Below are 16,172 nucleotides of genomic sequence, written 5' to 3'. Positions count from 1 at the left end.
CTTTACAAAACAACAAGAATTAGAAACAAAAGATAGAATATCACATGACGTTTATTCTGTCACCGAAGACCAAGGGTTACGATGGACCGCCAACTCGGTACAACAAACGGCCACAAAACGTTTGTCATGCTCCTACTACAGCAAAGGTGAAACGCCGTATACCTCTGGAATGGATACTGCAACCCTGTAAAGGACAACCTGCCAAAACAAAACGCAAGACTGGTGAGAGACACGGACATCATGACAATGTCAGCAGTCGGTCCCAGCCCACCAGGGGCAGCAGTCGGTCCCACCCCCCAAGGGACAGCGTCGGGGCCCAGTCTCCCAGGGACCACAGCCGAGCTCACACCACCAGCGGCAGCAGAGACATGACCCATAGTTCTGTCAACCGTAGGCGAAGCAAAGAACCCAATACAGGCCTTAATGCTCAAAGGTTGTGTCCCGAAGTCTCCTGTAGCAGCGGCCGCAATGGTGGTCTTGGTAGCAGCGTCACATCAGCAAAGATTGTCAGATATGAAAACAGGTTTGCTTCACAAAGCCGCAGCCGAGATCACATAGACCGTCCACTGGCCCACATCAGAAACCTGTGACTGTGGACAATATTAAGAAGAGATCGGTCGACATGTCCTACAATCAGCCTGGTTCTCAGTCGAGCGTTAAAAGTGGTTGCAGAAAGAGGGCCTGGATGTTCAACAGGAGACCAAACAACAGTGAAGAAGTAGACAATAGCACATCAGTGGTTCTACACCATGTCACGGATACCAATGAGGAGGCTAACCTACCTAGAGAACCCGGTGCAGATGATAGCGGAGATGATAGCGGAGATGAAAGCGATGACTCCAGCAGTGGAATCGGGGCTAAAGTACCTACAGAACCCGGTGCAGATGATAGCGGAGATGATAGCGGAGATGATAGCGGAGATGATAGCGGAGATGATAGCGGAGATGATAGCGGAGATGATAGCGGAGATGAAAGCGATGACTCCAGCAGTGGAATCGGGGCTAAAGTACCTACAGAACCTGGTACAGATGATAGCGGAGATGAAAGCAACACAAGTTCCTCCAGTGACTCTGTTCACACTAGTGATGATGACAAGGAGGACTGTCACAATTCTGTACCCAAACATGTATCCTCTCCAGTCAAATATAGTGTACCTATCAAACAAAAAAGTACCAGAGTGGCTGGAGTCCAACAAGACCATGATACTGAACCATGTGTATCTGCTGAACCAGAGTACCAGTATACAGAGGATGCTGCCTGTTCTGGGACGGTATGCACTGTGCCTAATTCCCCCACCACAGATGACACAGAGCCTGTGTCGGCCCCAGCCGGGGCTACCTCTGCTGAGACGCAGACCCAGGAGCCAGACTCTGATGAGACTCAGGCCAATGATGTAGTGTCTGCTGAGACTGTGTCTGCAGAGACTCAGACCCCAGACTCTGATGAGACTCAGGCCAATGATGTAGTGTCTGCTGAGACTGTGTCTGCAGAGACTCAGACCCCAGACTCTGATGAGACAGGCCAATGATGTAGTGTCTGCTGTCTGCTGAGACTCAGACCCCAGAATCTGCTGAGACACAGACCGAGGAGCCAGACTCTGATGAGACTCAGACCAAGGAGCCAGACTGATGAGACTCAGACCAAGGAGCCAGACTGATGAGACTCAGACCGAGGAGCCAGACTCTGATGAGACTCAGACCGAGGAGCCAGACTCTGATGAGACTCAGACCAAGGAGCCAGACTGATGAGACTCAGACCAAGGAGCCAGACTCTGATGAGACTCAGACCAAGGAGCCAGACTCTGATGAGACTCAGACCAAGGAGCCAGACTGTTGAGACTCAGACCAAGGAGGTAGTGTCTGCTGTACCCAAGCCCCAGTCTACAACTGAACCATCGTTCCAACAACCTATTGGTGAAACATGTGAAATGTCTCACAATGTGCCTGAATGTAGAGTTGACCATGCAATTGTATTAGCTGCGCCTGGGTATCAAGATAGGGCTGATGAAGTTGTCTCTGCGACAGAGCACGTAAACAGGGCCGGATGTGCTACCTCAAAGGAGCTTCAGACTGCCGTGGATAGCATCACAGCCATGTCTGGGTGTGATACATCAGAGGAGGTTACTGCTGCCTTGGATAGCATCACAGCCATGTCTGGGTGTGATACATCAGAGGAGGTTACTGCTGTCCTGGATAGCATCACAGCCATGTCTGGGTGTGATACATCAGAGGAGGTTACTGCTGTCCTGGATAGCATCACAGCCATGTCTGGGTGTGATACATCAGAGGAGGTTACTGCTGTCCTGGATAGCATCACAGCCATGTCTGGGTGTGATACATCAGAGGAGGTTACTGCTGTCCTGGATAGCATCACAGCCATGTCTGGGTGTGATACATCAGAGGAGGTTACTGCTGCCGTGGATAGCATCACAGCCATGTCTGGGTGTGATACATCAGAGGAGGTTACTGCTGTCCTGGATAGCATCACAGCCATGTCTGGGTGTGATACATCAGAGGAGGTTACTGCTGCCGTGGATAGCATCACAGCCATGTCTGGGTGTGATACATCAGAGGAGGTTACTGCTGTCCTGGATAGCATCACAGCCATGTCTGGGTGTGATACATCAGAGGAGGTTACTGCTGCCGTGGATAGCATCACAGCCATGTCTGGGTGTGATACATCAGAGGAGGTTACTGCTGCCCTGGATAGCATCACAGCCATGTCTGGGTGTGATACATCAGAGGAGGTTACTGCTGCCCTGGATAGCATCACAGCCATGTCTGGGTGTGATACATCAGAGGAGGTTACTGCTGTCCTGGATAGCATCACAGCCATGTCTGGGTGTGATACATCAGAGGAGGTTACTGCTGTCCTGGATAGCATCACAGCCATGTCTGGGTGTGATACATCAGAGGAGGTTACTGCTGTCCTGGATACCATCACAGCCATGTCTGGGTGTGATACATCAGAGGAGGTTACTGCTGCCCTGGATAGCATCACAGCCATGTCTGGGTGTGATACATCAGAGGAGGTTACTGCTGCCGTGGATAGCATCACAGCCATGTCTGGGTGTGATACATCAGAGGAGGTTACTGCTGTCCTGGATAGCATCACAGCCATGTCTGGGTGTGATACACCAGAGGAGGTTACTGCTGTCCTGGATAGCATCACAGCCATGTCTGGGTGTGATACATCAGAGGAGGTTACTGCTGCCCTGGATAGCATCACAGCCATGTCTGGGTGTGATACATCAGAGGAGGTTACTGCTGTCCTGGATAGCATCACAGCCATGTCTGGGTGTGATACATCAGAGGAGGTTACTGCTGCCCTGGATAGCATCACAGCCATGTCTGGGTGTGATACATCAGAGGAGGTTACTGCTGTCCTGGATAGCATGACAGCCATGTCTGGGTGTGATACATCAGAGGAGGTTACTGCTGTCCTGGATAGCATCACAGCCATGTCTGGGTGTGATACATCAGAGGAGGTTACTGCTGCCCTGGATGGCATCACAGCCATGTCTGGGTGTGATACATCAGAGGAGGTTACTGCTGCCGTGGATAGCATCACAGCCATGTCTGGGTGTGATACATCAGAGGAGGTTGCTGCTGCCCTGGATAACATCACAGCCATGTCTGGGTGTGATACATCAGAGGAGGTTACTGCTGTCCTGGATAGCATCACAGCCATGTCTGGGTGTGATACATCAGAGGAGGTTACTGCTGTCCTGGATAGCATCACAGCCATGTCTGGGTGTGATACATCAGAGGAGGTTACTGCTGTCCTGGATACCATCACAGCCATGTCTGGGTGTGATACATCAGAGGAGGTTACTGCTGTCCTGGATAGCATCAAAGCCATGTCTGGGTGTGATACATCAGAGGAGGTTACTGCTGTCCTGGATAGCATCACAGCCATGTCTGGGTGTGATACATCAGAGGAGGTTACTGCTGCCGTGGATAGCATCACAGCCATGTCTGGGTGTGATACATCAGAGGAGGTTGCTGCTGCCCTGGATAGCATGACATGTGTCACGTAAGTGTAACTATCACACACATTGTGTTATTACTGAATAGTAATCTATTGCCTTTGGGTAGAGGGGTGACTTGTTTCCGCCTTGTGTTACGGGGAGAGAGTTCCGGATGATATGCTAACCGATGTGGAATATGCAAACGCCTTTCAAGAGAGTGAAGTGTCCCAAGCATCCGAGCCACATTTCAGTAGGCCACAGTGGAACGTTGACTCTTGTCCAGGTTCAATATTTTCTGCTACAACTGATCCCCTTCCCACTATGAAACCACCTTCAAGCGCCATCTCTAATGAGGTAACCCAGCCTACAGATGTGGAACTCAACACCTTCAACGCCTGTATTGGTGACATGGCCCCTCTCGGGTACCCAGAGAACTCCATGGCTGCTCTTGAGAGGGTCTGTGGTGAATATGTCTTTCAACAACAACAGTCGGCACAGCCTCTAGAGCCCCAGCAGGTTGAGGTGCATCTGGAAACGTTTCATCAAGTGCCGCAGCAGGAGGCCCGGGTCCTACATCCCCAACAACCAGCATCTCAAGTGCCTGAAACTCCACAGCAGACCGTTGATATACAAGGGTTCAACGTGTGCAAACCCAAGCCAGTGACTTCTTAACAGTCGCAAAGGACATTGTTCCCCACACCACCACAATCCGAAGCAGCTGTCACCTATGAAGAATCCGTGCCTGGTCCCAGCCGATATAACCTGTACAGCGACGGGGCTACCGTGTCGTCCATTGCGATGATAATCCCTGTGATGAAACAGTTGATTATATGTGCCACGTGTAAAAAGAAGTTCAACAGAGCGTTCATCTGTAACAACTACTTGATTCAGCTGAACAGGCCCGTGCAATGTGCTTGGGGCTGTGTATTGTGCAGACTGTGTTACAGTGAACAAAGTGGTTGTCGCCTACACAATATATCGTCCACAAGGAGAGAGAGAGAGAGAGAGAGAGAGAGAGAGAGAGAGAGAGAGAGAGAGAGAGAGAGAGAGAGAGAGAGAGAGAGAGAGAGAGAGAGAGAGAGAGAGAGAGAGAGAGAGAGAGAGAGAGAGAGAGAGAGAGAGAGAGAGAGAGAGAGAGAGAGAGAGAGAGAGAGGGGGGGGGAGTGAGAGAGAGAGAGAGAGAGAGAGAGAGAGAGAGAGAGAGAGAGAGAGAGAGAGGGGGGGAGATAGAGGAGAGAGAGAGAGAGAGAGAGAGAGAGAGAGAGAGAGAGAGAGAGAGAGAGAGAGAGAGAGAGAGAGGGGGGGGGGGGGAGATAGAGGAGAGAGAGAGAGAGTGAGAGAGTGGGGGGGAGATAGAGGAGAGAGAGAGAGAGAGAGAGGGGGGAGATAGAGGAGAGAGAGAGAGAGAGAGAGAGAGAGAGAGAGAGAGAGAGAGAGAGAGAGAGAGAGACAGAGAGAGATAAATAGAGAGAGAGATACCACTCTAAGCACCACACCCTTGCCAATTTTCCCTGCTCTGGAGAATGTAGGAGACTGGGATCTGGAACTCAACATAGATGATAAGTTCAAGACTGACAAGGAGGTCAACGTCCATGTACAGCTGATTACGAATGAGGAGAAATCCTCTGGAGTTGACACCCTGCCAAGAGATATGTATATTTCCATGTATAGATATATCTGTCTATGTCTATGTTATACTACAATGACGAGCCCTGATCATGTAGCTGGACTGACAGTGTTCTCTTCCCACGCAGCGTTCAACCATCTCATCACAGTGAATGACACCATGTCCTTCAGGTACTGGGTAAGCAAAGCAATGCCAGAAGAGGTGGCCTACAGATATGTCTGCATCCCTCATGTACCTGGGTTCTGGGATCAGGTTGTGGTGGGAACCCGTCCACTTCCCAGAACGGAGAAGCTGATCGGACCTGATGACTCCTTACCAAGATTGTTCAATGTGTCACTTGGGTCCTACAGGTTTCATTGGTGCTGTTTTGTCTTGAAGAAACAGATCATTTTGACTATGTGGTGCACTTCGTTGCCCAGGAGAGGGCAGTCTAAGGTCGTCACAGTTGTTGACAACACACTGAGAAACCTCACCTCGAGCATAGAGTTTAGAAGAATGGTATTCTATCTTTGTAGGTGGTTTACAGCTCAGTATGTCACCACAAGACAGGCGGCTTAACCTTGTGTTAGATTGTAAACCCAGTGAAGGTGCTACTTTGGTTCATGTCATAGCTTTGTTGGCCTCCAGGATTGGGATGGAAACAGTAACACCTCACCTGGCCCAGCAACGGACCAAAGATGATAGCAATTACTGTTTCAATGGCAGGAATGCCAACAGCATGTTCACATGCCCCTCAGACGGTAATTCAGGAGGTAATTACATCGATATTGTTGAGGAGTTTAGCTCCTACCACAACAGTGGCGATGATGTTATTGGTCTCACTCACATGTCCACAACCACAGAGTGTTACAGCTTCCTTTAAAGTAGAGAAATGATGTTTGTATAGTGTTACCTCAGCCTACAAGAGTCTACATGTGGGACCGTGTGGTGACATGATGCCTAAAGGTTATTTTAGGTCTTGTTCGACAATGGGCCCTGACTGATAAAAATTAATATGGTGATGTTCTCAATGTCACATGTTTACGATTTTATACCTTACTTTAATTGACCATATTACACCTGGGTAATGTGTATACCCTTTTGTATCAGCCAACCTTATACAGTGGGGAGAACAAGTATTTGATACACTGCCGATTTTGCAGGTTTTCCTACTTACAAAGCATGTAGAGGTCTGTAATTTTTATCATAGGTACACTTCAACTGTGAGAGACGGAATCTAAAACAAAAATCCAGAAAATCACATTGTATGATTTTTAAATAATTAATTTGCATTTTATTGCATGACATAAGTATTTGATCACCTACCAACCAGTAAGAATTCCGGCTCTCACAGACCTGTTAGTTTTTCTTTAAGAAGCCCTCCTGTTCTCCACTCATTACCTGTATTAACTGCACCTGTTTGAACTCGTTACCTGTATAAAAGACACCTGTCCACACACTCAATCAAACAGACTCCAACCTCTCCACAATGGCCAAGACCAGAGAGCTGTGTAAGGACATCAGGGATAAAATTGTAGACCTGCACAAGGCTGGGATGGGCTACAGGACAATAGGCAAGCAGCTTGGTGAGAAGGCAACAACTGTTGGCGCAATTATTAGAAAATGGAAGAAGTTCAAGATGACGGTCAATCACCCTCGGCCTGGGGCTCCATGCAAGATCTCACCTCGTGGGGCATCAATGATCATGAGGAAGGTGAGGGATCAGCTCAAAACTACACGGCAGTACCTGGTCAATGACCTGAAGAGAGCTGGGACCACAGCCTCAAAGAAAACCATTAGTAACACACTACGCCGTCATGGATTAAAATCCTGCAGCGCACGCAAGGTCCCCCTGCTCAAGCCAGCGCATGTCCAGGCCCGTCTGAAGTTTGCCAATGACCATCTGGATGATCCAGAGGAGGAATGGGAGAAGGTCATGTGGTCTGATGAGACAAAAATAGAGCTTTTTGGTCTAAACTCCACTCGCCATGTTTGGAGGAAGAAGAAGGATGAGTACAACCCCAAGAACACCATCCCAACCGTGAAGCATGGAGGTGGAAACATCATTCTTTGGGGCTGCTTTTCTGCAAAGGGGACAGGACGACTGCACCGTATTGAGGGGAGGATGGATGGGGCCATGTATCACAAGATCTTGGCCAACAACCTCCTTCCCTCAGTAAGAGCATTGAAGATGGGTCGTGGCTGGGTCTTCCAGCATGACAACGACACGAAGCACACAGCCATGGCAACTAAGGAGTGGCTCCGTAAGAAGCATCTCAAGGTCCTGGAGTGGCCTAGCCAGTCTCCAGACCTGAACCCAATAGAAAATCTTTGGAGGGAGCTGAAAGTCCGTATTGCCCAGCGACAGCCCCGAAACCTGAAGGATCTGGAGAAGATCTGTAGGGAGGAGTGGGCCAAAATCCCTGCTGCAGTGTGTGCAAACCTAGTCAAGAACTACAGGAAACGTATGATCTCTGTAATTGCAAACAAAGGTTTCTGTACCAAATATTAAGTTCTGCTTTTCTGATGTATCAAATACTTATGTCATGCAATAAAATGCAAATTAATTACTTAAAAATCATACAATGTGATTTTCTGGATTTTTGTTTTAGATTCCGTCTCTCATAGTTGAAGTGTACCTATGATAAAAATTACAGACCTCTACATGCTTTGTAAGTAGGAAAACCTGCAAAATCGGCAGTGTATCAAATACTTGTTCTCCCCACTGTATATCTATTGCCTTGAAATAAAATATGTCTTGCATATACATATATCTTGGTTGTGTTTATTTGAAAGATGACAGCGACACCACATTTTGAAAGACAATTGATGTGACAGTAATTGAGAATGAACTGCCTATGATCGGGTGCACATCTATGTGGATTACTCAGTAGACACTGGTTCTGTGTTGCATTCCCTGCCTTAGTTCTACGCGGCCAGGGTCCGTTATCACCGCCAGAGGAATCAGAAGCTAGTTCATTCAGCACAGGGATCTATCTGTGTACTGTCTATTTAGAACTTACAAAGGAAGGTGCTACTCGCCTCCCTATGTCAGTGATCCTGCTGGTGTTTCCATGTGATAGGGTAGTGGGGTATATGGTGTCTAGCCAATGGCCCGTGTGATGTCTTACTACCAACCATGTGCTAGTGACAGTTCCACATCAATTCCATGTAGACATTGTGCTATAGCCACAGATATGTTTTTTTTTAACTTTAATGGCATTGATATATCTAACAGATTACATACAAAACATCCAAAGTATACAAACACTTAGTAGACATAGGGAACTCTTAACTGTGAAAAGGTGACAACATGTTGTTATACTACATCCCCTTCAGTTATAGCTTTCGTTCTACTGTATTCGCGGTATGCGTCCTGAACGCTCACTCTAGTGACTGGTTCTCTCATATCGTCCAGATCCCTTTGAACAGCCAGGGTTAACACCTGCCTGTTGATGTAGGCCGAGGCGTTGAGTTGCAGTCCCACATTGTCAGTGAGAGTCTTTACTGCACCAATTAACCTCCGTACCTCCAGTCTTCCCCTGAGCGCTCCTAGTAGATAACGGAGGTCTGCCCTCTCCATCTGGATGGAAAGCAGTTCGTTCTTGAACTTGTTGTACTCCTTCTGTTCCCCTATCGCTGCAGTCATAGATTCTTTGAGCAGGGCTATGTTGACGTCTAAGCTTGATATGGATCTCGAAACTGTGTTTATTGAACTGTCAACAGAGGCCTCTTCTTTCTTCCTAATCAGGGTTAGCTTATTCTCTTGTTCCATGGGGTCCATGTACAGGGAGGTGAAGAAATTTACGCCGCATGAGAGTACGAAATCGGCCAAGGCGCACACTCCCCGGGCTATGTTGTGTGAAAGACCGCTACATCCTTGCCTCAATGAACCGTGGTTGTAATGAATAAGCTATGTTTATTAATAGCAACCATTTCCCATGGTACTGCGAGGGTCCATTCAACACTGGAGGTGACGAGAGTACCGGGTGCTCTTGAATATCCTGTTAAAGATGGGGTCGATTAAGCGAGTGGTGGCATGGATGGGGTTGCAGGCAAATATACCCGTTCCTCTGATGCTAGGCGCTAGCCTATCGATCAGTGTTTCCCGGGTTGCATCGCCAACACATGAGCTTCTTGTCAGACGTCAGGCCTATACTGTAAGTACCGCAGAAGGCCACCCCAAGCATTGGCTGCATGTCTGTGGTACGCTTATCACCGTTCACTCTCTCGACTGTATCCTTGAAAGGATCCCCTATGGGATCGACCCTTCTCAAACTCCACCATGTGAAGGGTGTTGCAGAAGAGCTTATGATTACTCTCCTCTTGGTTGCGGTGTCTGCTGGCGTGCTTGTTTCTAATCCTGAGAGCTGAGCTGAACGGCTGGAGTAGGGTTGGCATACAAGTGTACGCTTCGGCTTGCTCTCTGTGTCGGATAGGGACGCGGACAGTGTCAGTAACTTTGCCATCATCCCCAAAGCGGTACACTCTAGCGCCTAGGACTGGGAGGATGATCCAGTACATGAGATTACAATAGTCCACATCATCCAAGGTGAAGGAGCTTGGGAAGCCATATTCCGGGGTGACATTGTCATTGAAAAACACAGGCATGGAGGCCAGAGTTGTGTCTGCTCCCAACTATGCCCTTAAACAGTGCGCTTAGGCTGTTCATCAGCCCCTCTATTTGTAACAACACGGTACGCTCCTCGTTGGTAATGGTCGATGCGGTCTCCTTTGCAGCGAGGACACCCCGTATGTAAACTGCGCAGATCGGGTCGGTTAACCAAGACCAGAAAAGTCTTCCCTTGGTCCAGTCTGTATTTTGGAAATGGGTAACGACTCCTTCCTCCAGGATAGCCCTTCTCAAGGCAATCATTGACTCTAAACCTTGTCCGTGGTGGAGCGCCCGTTCAAGGAATAGCAAGTTATCTCGCACATGTCTGGCGTGCTCTGTATCTCCGAAGTGAGTGAGTAACTCGCTGCCTATCTGAGCAATTTCGTTTTCGATGCTGTTCATCGGCGACGAGTTGAACAGAGCCACGCGAGGCCTAACAACCCAGCGCTCGGGCACGACGTTTTCCCTGTCCCTGTCACAATTGTAGGCTACGGAGATTGACACAGGCCACCGCTCCGTCATACTGGTGGAGGTTTGAGGTGCAGGGTGATCGCTGAGCAAGTCGCTTGTAGTTGATGTCGTCCGATTCTGTGGTGGAGAGGACAGGGCTGGCGCCATGCAGCCGACCGTGAAGTATTCCCATTTGAATCCTTCGGAGCTACAGAAGGCCTTGTGTTCAGTGGACGTGTCTCTGTTGTTACCGTGTTCCATCTGCACTCCGTCCACCTGCACGATGGGGATCTTATCAGTGGGGCCTCCTCCGACTCTAATGTAGTTTACCTTCATGTCGATTGACCTGTCCTGGAAGCACGATTCATAGGTGAAGGGTAGGTCCTTGTCACCGAGAGCGTGCTGGGTGACCTGTTTCATGGTGAACTCGTAGCCTACCCCGGCTCTACTGGTCTCGTTGTCCATGGTGTACACAGAGAACTCCGGGGTGATCTTGGTGTCCTCGCTGACGATCTGAGACGATATTATGCCATTGGAGCTTCTCTGGGAGATGACGCGTAATAGCGTGTCACCCACGATCATGACTTCGGGCTTATCGCTCCCTAGTATCCTCCGAGCGTTTTCTAGGGCGCAAACGAAAGAGTCGGGCTGTATGTTGATCATACCGCACATGAGTTCAGCCATCACCAATGCAGAGTCCAATTTCTCAGCTCGGCTAGAGCTCTTTGTCCTTTGTGCGATTCTGTCTGTCAAGGTGGGTTGCGCTGAACAATTTCTGAGCAACTCAATGGTCCTAGTTAGCTCCCAGGAAGTGCTGACCCTGTGCAACTCTCTTCTGATCAGATCCATGGCCACCGAAGGCACTGTAACGCTCAGGAGGCTTCCGAATTGCATCGTGACCACCTTGGACCTATGTTGGAACACTTGGCTGTACTCTCTAGTCTGCACTCCGTTGCTGATTGTGTCGTAGGTGCCCTGCTGCGCCTCGTGCTGGTCCGTGATCCTGTAGCGCCTGCAGAACCTCGTACCTGTGGGAACCACTTCGTCCGGCACCAGCATCTTGTACACAAAGTCAACGAGTAGGCGACTCGTGTCTCTCTATTGTCTGAACAGCGTAACTCCCATGTGAGCCTGCGATATCACGACAGTGGCGTCGGCCGAGATTGAACTGTTGGTGGCCGAGGCTCTGATTATGTTATCCGTCATGTACTCAGCGAATGTGCTGTTCGGAGAGGCCAGGAAGTTTGGGGCTTTCACCAAACGCACAACGGTCTCCAGTGGTTTCAGCGTGTAGCTGCTCGGGTCCATGGTTACCACAGTCATGATGCGGGCAACCTCTTGGGGCTCTAGTCGATTGAATTAAATTATAAGGACTAACAGGCGACCTGGCTGTGTGCTTGCTATAGTAGAGATAGAGTTGATGTCAATAGCAACCTCTGAGACCGACAGAGTCCATTGTTAAGATGTTTATTTAGTTGGTTAGACGACAATGTCTCGAGTGTCCCACACGCCCTTGCGAAGCTTCTTGTAAGGACTCTTAACCGTGTGACGTTACGGGGAGCTTACCGAGAGCTCTATACATCTCTTTGGAGCTGTCGTGGTACATTAGTAAACTTGAATCGTCACCGTGTCGTCTTAGAAGGGTTTCCGCAACAATCACGTCTGTGGTCACGTCGATGGCTTTGCGTTTGAGATTGGAGAGCTTAACCACACGTGCCTGAACCTTGGTATCACTGTCGTCGTCGCTGTCCTCATCGTCGCTGTCGTCCTGGTAGTAGTGGTAATAACCACCACCTGGGTTTAGGTTGCTCAGGGTTGTTAGCCTCTCAGCCTGTTGCTACACAGACAACATAAGGCTCTGAACAGCATCCAGACCATGCTGGAGGCTCGGCTCATAAGCTGCGCACTTTGTAAGTATACGGGAAAGCACGTTGGTATCGTGAACCAGACATCAAACGCTTGATAGTACAGACACCTTGGGCTATCCGATAGGACCGTGCAGGGAGATGACGAGAGCTACTAGGAGCGGGTCCATCTTTTCCGTTGCGAGAAGGAGCTTGCCGAAGCCGCTCTGGAAGACAGAGGGAGCTCCTACGTATTAGACATCTTCAGAAAACGTGAGCTTAGTCATCGTGAAAGGGTTCAGTGTGACAATGTCGACTACTCGGCTTACGTAAGTAAGGGTTTGTAAGTAAGCATGTCAAGGTAGTGCCTACACCTGTTGTGTTTGATGCAGTTGACAAATACAATTTGATTTAATTTCATTTTAACTATGCGTTTAATACACTTTATGTTGGTGTTTCTTTTATTTTGGCAGATACAGTACATGTACTGTATGTCTTTTTGATAGTTATTTTTGTAGAAACTATTGATCCTCTTTGGCTAAATTATGCTCTGTTGTATTTTAAACATTGAGAGCGGGCTCCTGTGGTTGGATATTTTTTTTTTTTTTTTAAATAATTGTAAAAAGTATTTATTTTGTATTTGTTTTGCCCCTTGTTTTGCCCCCCCAGCTCCTGAATCACACATTTTACTAGTCACATTTATTTATTATGCAGTTTATATATTTTTATTAATCAATTAATTAAACAAGTGGCCCCCCTACCTCCTCTCCTCCCCATCTGACAAATAACAAAGTGTCCGCAGCAGCAGGCCTCTACACTCATTGAGAGTGGGCTCCTGAATCCCCCTGTGGTTGGCGGTTGCAGTAAAAAATAAATATATACTACATACTGTATATTTTTGTATTTCTCCGGGGCCCAGGGGCAATAGCCCAGGTAAGCCAGCCCTTCCTATGTCAGAAAATAGCCAAGGCCTATTGACCTTATTTCTAAGTGTTTCTGGATCAATCAATACAATTTCTGAATCCTTAAAATGTACATGTTGGTGTCTTGAAGTTTCCTATGACCTATAGGCCTAGGGAAATGCATTCATTTTGCAATGTATTAGCCTATTTCTTAGGTCTATAGAATATTTACTCCACAACTGAAATATCAACATCAGTCATGTCGATTGTATAGGACTCCAGCGCCTTGACAGATGCACACACACCACTGTGGTGACACGTCCCCTATATGACTATCTCTGTCCCCACGTTGTGATTCCCCTCCCCCACTCCACTTTACCGCGCAGAGCCAGAGAGGGAAAATCACTTTCATCTGGAGAAGCTCGTCCGTTAACACGGGGCGGCCCATCTGCAGGTCCCCGCTGTTCCTAAAAGAAAGGTGAGCAATATCATATTTTCAACAATTGAAATGATATGGAAAGTTATTTTCATGCTGTAGTACAATTCCACCACCATAAATCGTTGTATTGGTTTATGAACTATGTTAGCCTAGTTAGCTTGTTTGTTGCTAGTGCTAATGTTCGCTCACTATCTAGCTAATGCACTAGTGAGCCAATTTTGTTGACATTTGGGCGGGTAGCTTGATTAGTTAACATAACTGTTGATAAAGAGACTGATATTTTATGGCTATTTCAGTCAATTCTATCAGTGTGGTTATAAGTAACATGCATAGACAGCTAAATGGGACACGTGATCCCCATAGATGAACTTGAGTAGGTAGCAGTTTGATAACATTAGATGGTGTTAGTTTAGCGAGCTAAAGTTGGCTGGCTGGAAACCAGGTGTTGTGCACCCCACCTTGCATCTCATAGCAGAGTGGAAGAGGGAAAGTCACAGATGGAATTTTTTACTGCTTCTAACGTGCTTGTTTTGTAGTCATCTAACAAACATACATTATGTCTCTTCTAAATTGTAGGTTAAGCCATGAATGTTGATTGTCTGACAGCCTTGGTATAGTTAAGCAGTAAAGCACAAGGAAAGGTTGAGGACTGTTTTTACGTAAGAGGCAACGCGGAGTGCCTGCCTGGTTACAGCCCTTAACCTTGGTATATTGGCCATATACCACAAACCCCCGAGGTGCCTTATTTCTTAAATATACCACAGTTTCAGCCAATCAACATCCAGGACCCAAACTACCCAGTTTATAATGTCTGCTTTATTCCACAGATTAAGGATTTGAGTTGGCCTGACGGAGAGATCTTCCAGGCGACTCCGGCCCATGGAGGATGCAGAGCATCACATCAGATCAAACATTGATAAACCAGTACTTTACCAGCGTTTTATCAATATCTTTAAAGGTAAGGTGAAGATTGAATATATTTCTGACAGTCCTAAATATGACAGCTATGAATTAGATGAATCAGATGTACATTTTAGAGGTTAGTGGGAAACAGTGAATTGGGATATATGGGCACAGTCACCCAGGAAAAAAGGTTTAAAGGAATAGCTTGCCATGTCTTTGTATTATGGTCATAGGATTCTTAAAGGTCCACTACAGTCACACGATGCTCCATCTGAAATCTCCTTCCACCTGAAAAGGCCCACCTTGAAAACGAATCATTGGTTTAGAAGACAGAGTGACAACTGAATCTAGCCTCTTGAAAGACAGAGCAGCGCATCCCCCTCCCTAAACCCCCTGCTGCACACCTGAACCTCATTTTGATTGGCAGCGATATGTGTGAGATCACTTTTAGACAGTGTGAGGTCATTTTATGAGAACAGTTGTTTTTGGAGAAGCTTGGCAAGTTGAATGGGGTGATCATGTGACCGGAGTGGACCTCCAGACAGTGATTATTCTCTGTAATAATTGACAAGCACAATGCAATATCTCCTAATGTTTGTATTTTGTGTCTGCTAAGGACGGGGAGTTTTTGCCACTGAATTCATATCCAAAGGAGACTTTGTTGTGGAGTACCGAGGTGAACTGCTTACACAACAGGAGGGCGAGGTCCGAGCTGATCAGTACAATGATTCTGCAAAGGTGTTTCTTTACGATGTCCAATGGAAAGGAAGAACATGGTGGTAAGTAGGATTGATGAGAACAAAATAAACATATTAATGCCTTTTGAGATCTAAAAAAAGCAACAACATTCAAATGGAGACAGACATTTAAATGGTTGGTGGCACAATATTCACTGTAGGCCTATCTCAGGCCCAGACACTAATTTGACCGTGTCCCTGACCTAAACAGTAAGGAACAATATTAGTCTTCAAACCAACTGGTTCGCTATCAGAGCATCTGCACTCCTTTTTTAAACAACGCGTTAGGGACTTTTCTGCCCCTTTTCTGAAATAGAAACCCTGTGCTGCAATATCTTCATTAAACTGTGACATGTTATGTTTCTATGCAGCATTGATGCATCTGAAGAAGACTCCTCCCTTGGGAGACTCGTTAATGATGATCACTAAAGACTCAATCTCAAAATGAAGGCCATACAAGCAAACGATGAGCCACACTTGTGCCTCTTCGCGACTCGAGATATTGCAACCCATCTTCATTAAACACAGGAGAGGAACTCTCTTTATTAAGATGCTAGATGAAATTACCACCCATCTTCATTAAACACAGGTGAGGAACTCTCTTTATTAAGATGCTAGAGGAAATTACCACCCATCTTCATTAAACACAGGTGAGGAACTCTCTTTATTAAGATGCTAGATGAAATTACCACCCATCTTCATTAAA

At 47.3% G+C, this 16,172-nt stretch overlaps 1 long non-coding RNA gene across 1 annotated transcript; it reads left to right on the top strand.

The window, feature by feature from the left end:
- Positions 1-13,674: 13,674 nt before the first annotated feature.
- On the top strand, positions 13,675-15,464 carry LOC120042576. Its single transcript, XR_005476167.1, has 3 exons — positions 13,675-13,865; positions 14,654-14,784; positions 15,346-15,464. It is a non-coding gene; the product is annotated as an uncharacterized LOC120042576 (long non-coding RNA).
- Positions 15,465-16,172: the final 708 nt, after the last annotated feature.

This window comes from Salvelinus namaycush, unplaced genomic scaffold, assembly GCF_016432855.1.
Source record: "Salvelinus namaycush isolate Seneca unplaced genomic scaffold, SaNama_1.0 Scaffold716, whole genome shotgun sequence".
Taxonomy (NCBI): Eukaryota; Metazoa; Chordata; class Actinopteri; order Salmoniformes; family Salmonidae; genus Salvelinus; species Salvelinus namaycush.
The sequence above is the reverse complement of the archived record's forward strand: the minus strand, read 5'-3'. Positions and strand labels throughout refer to the sequence as shown.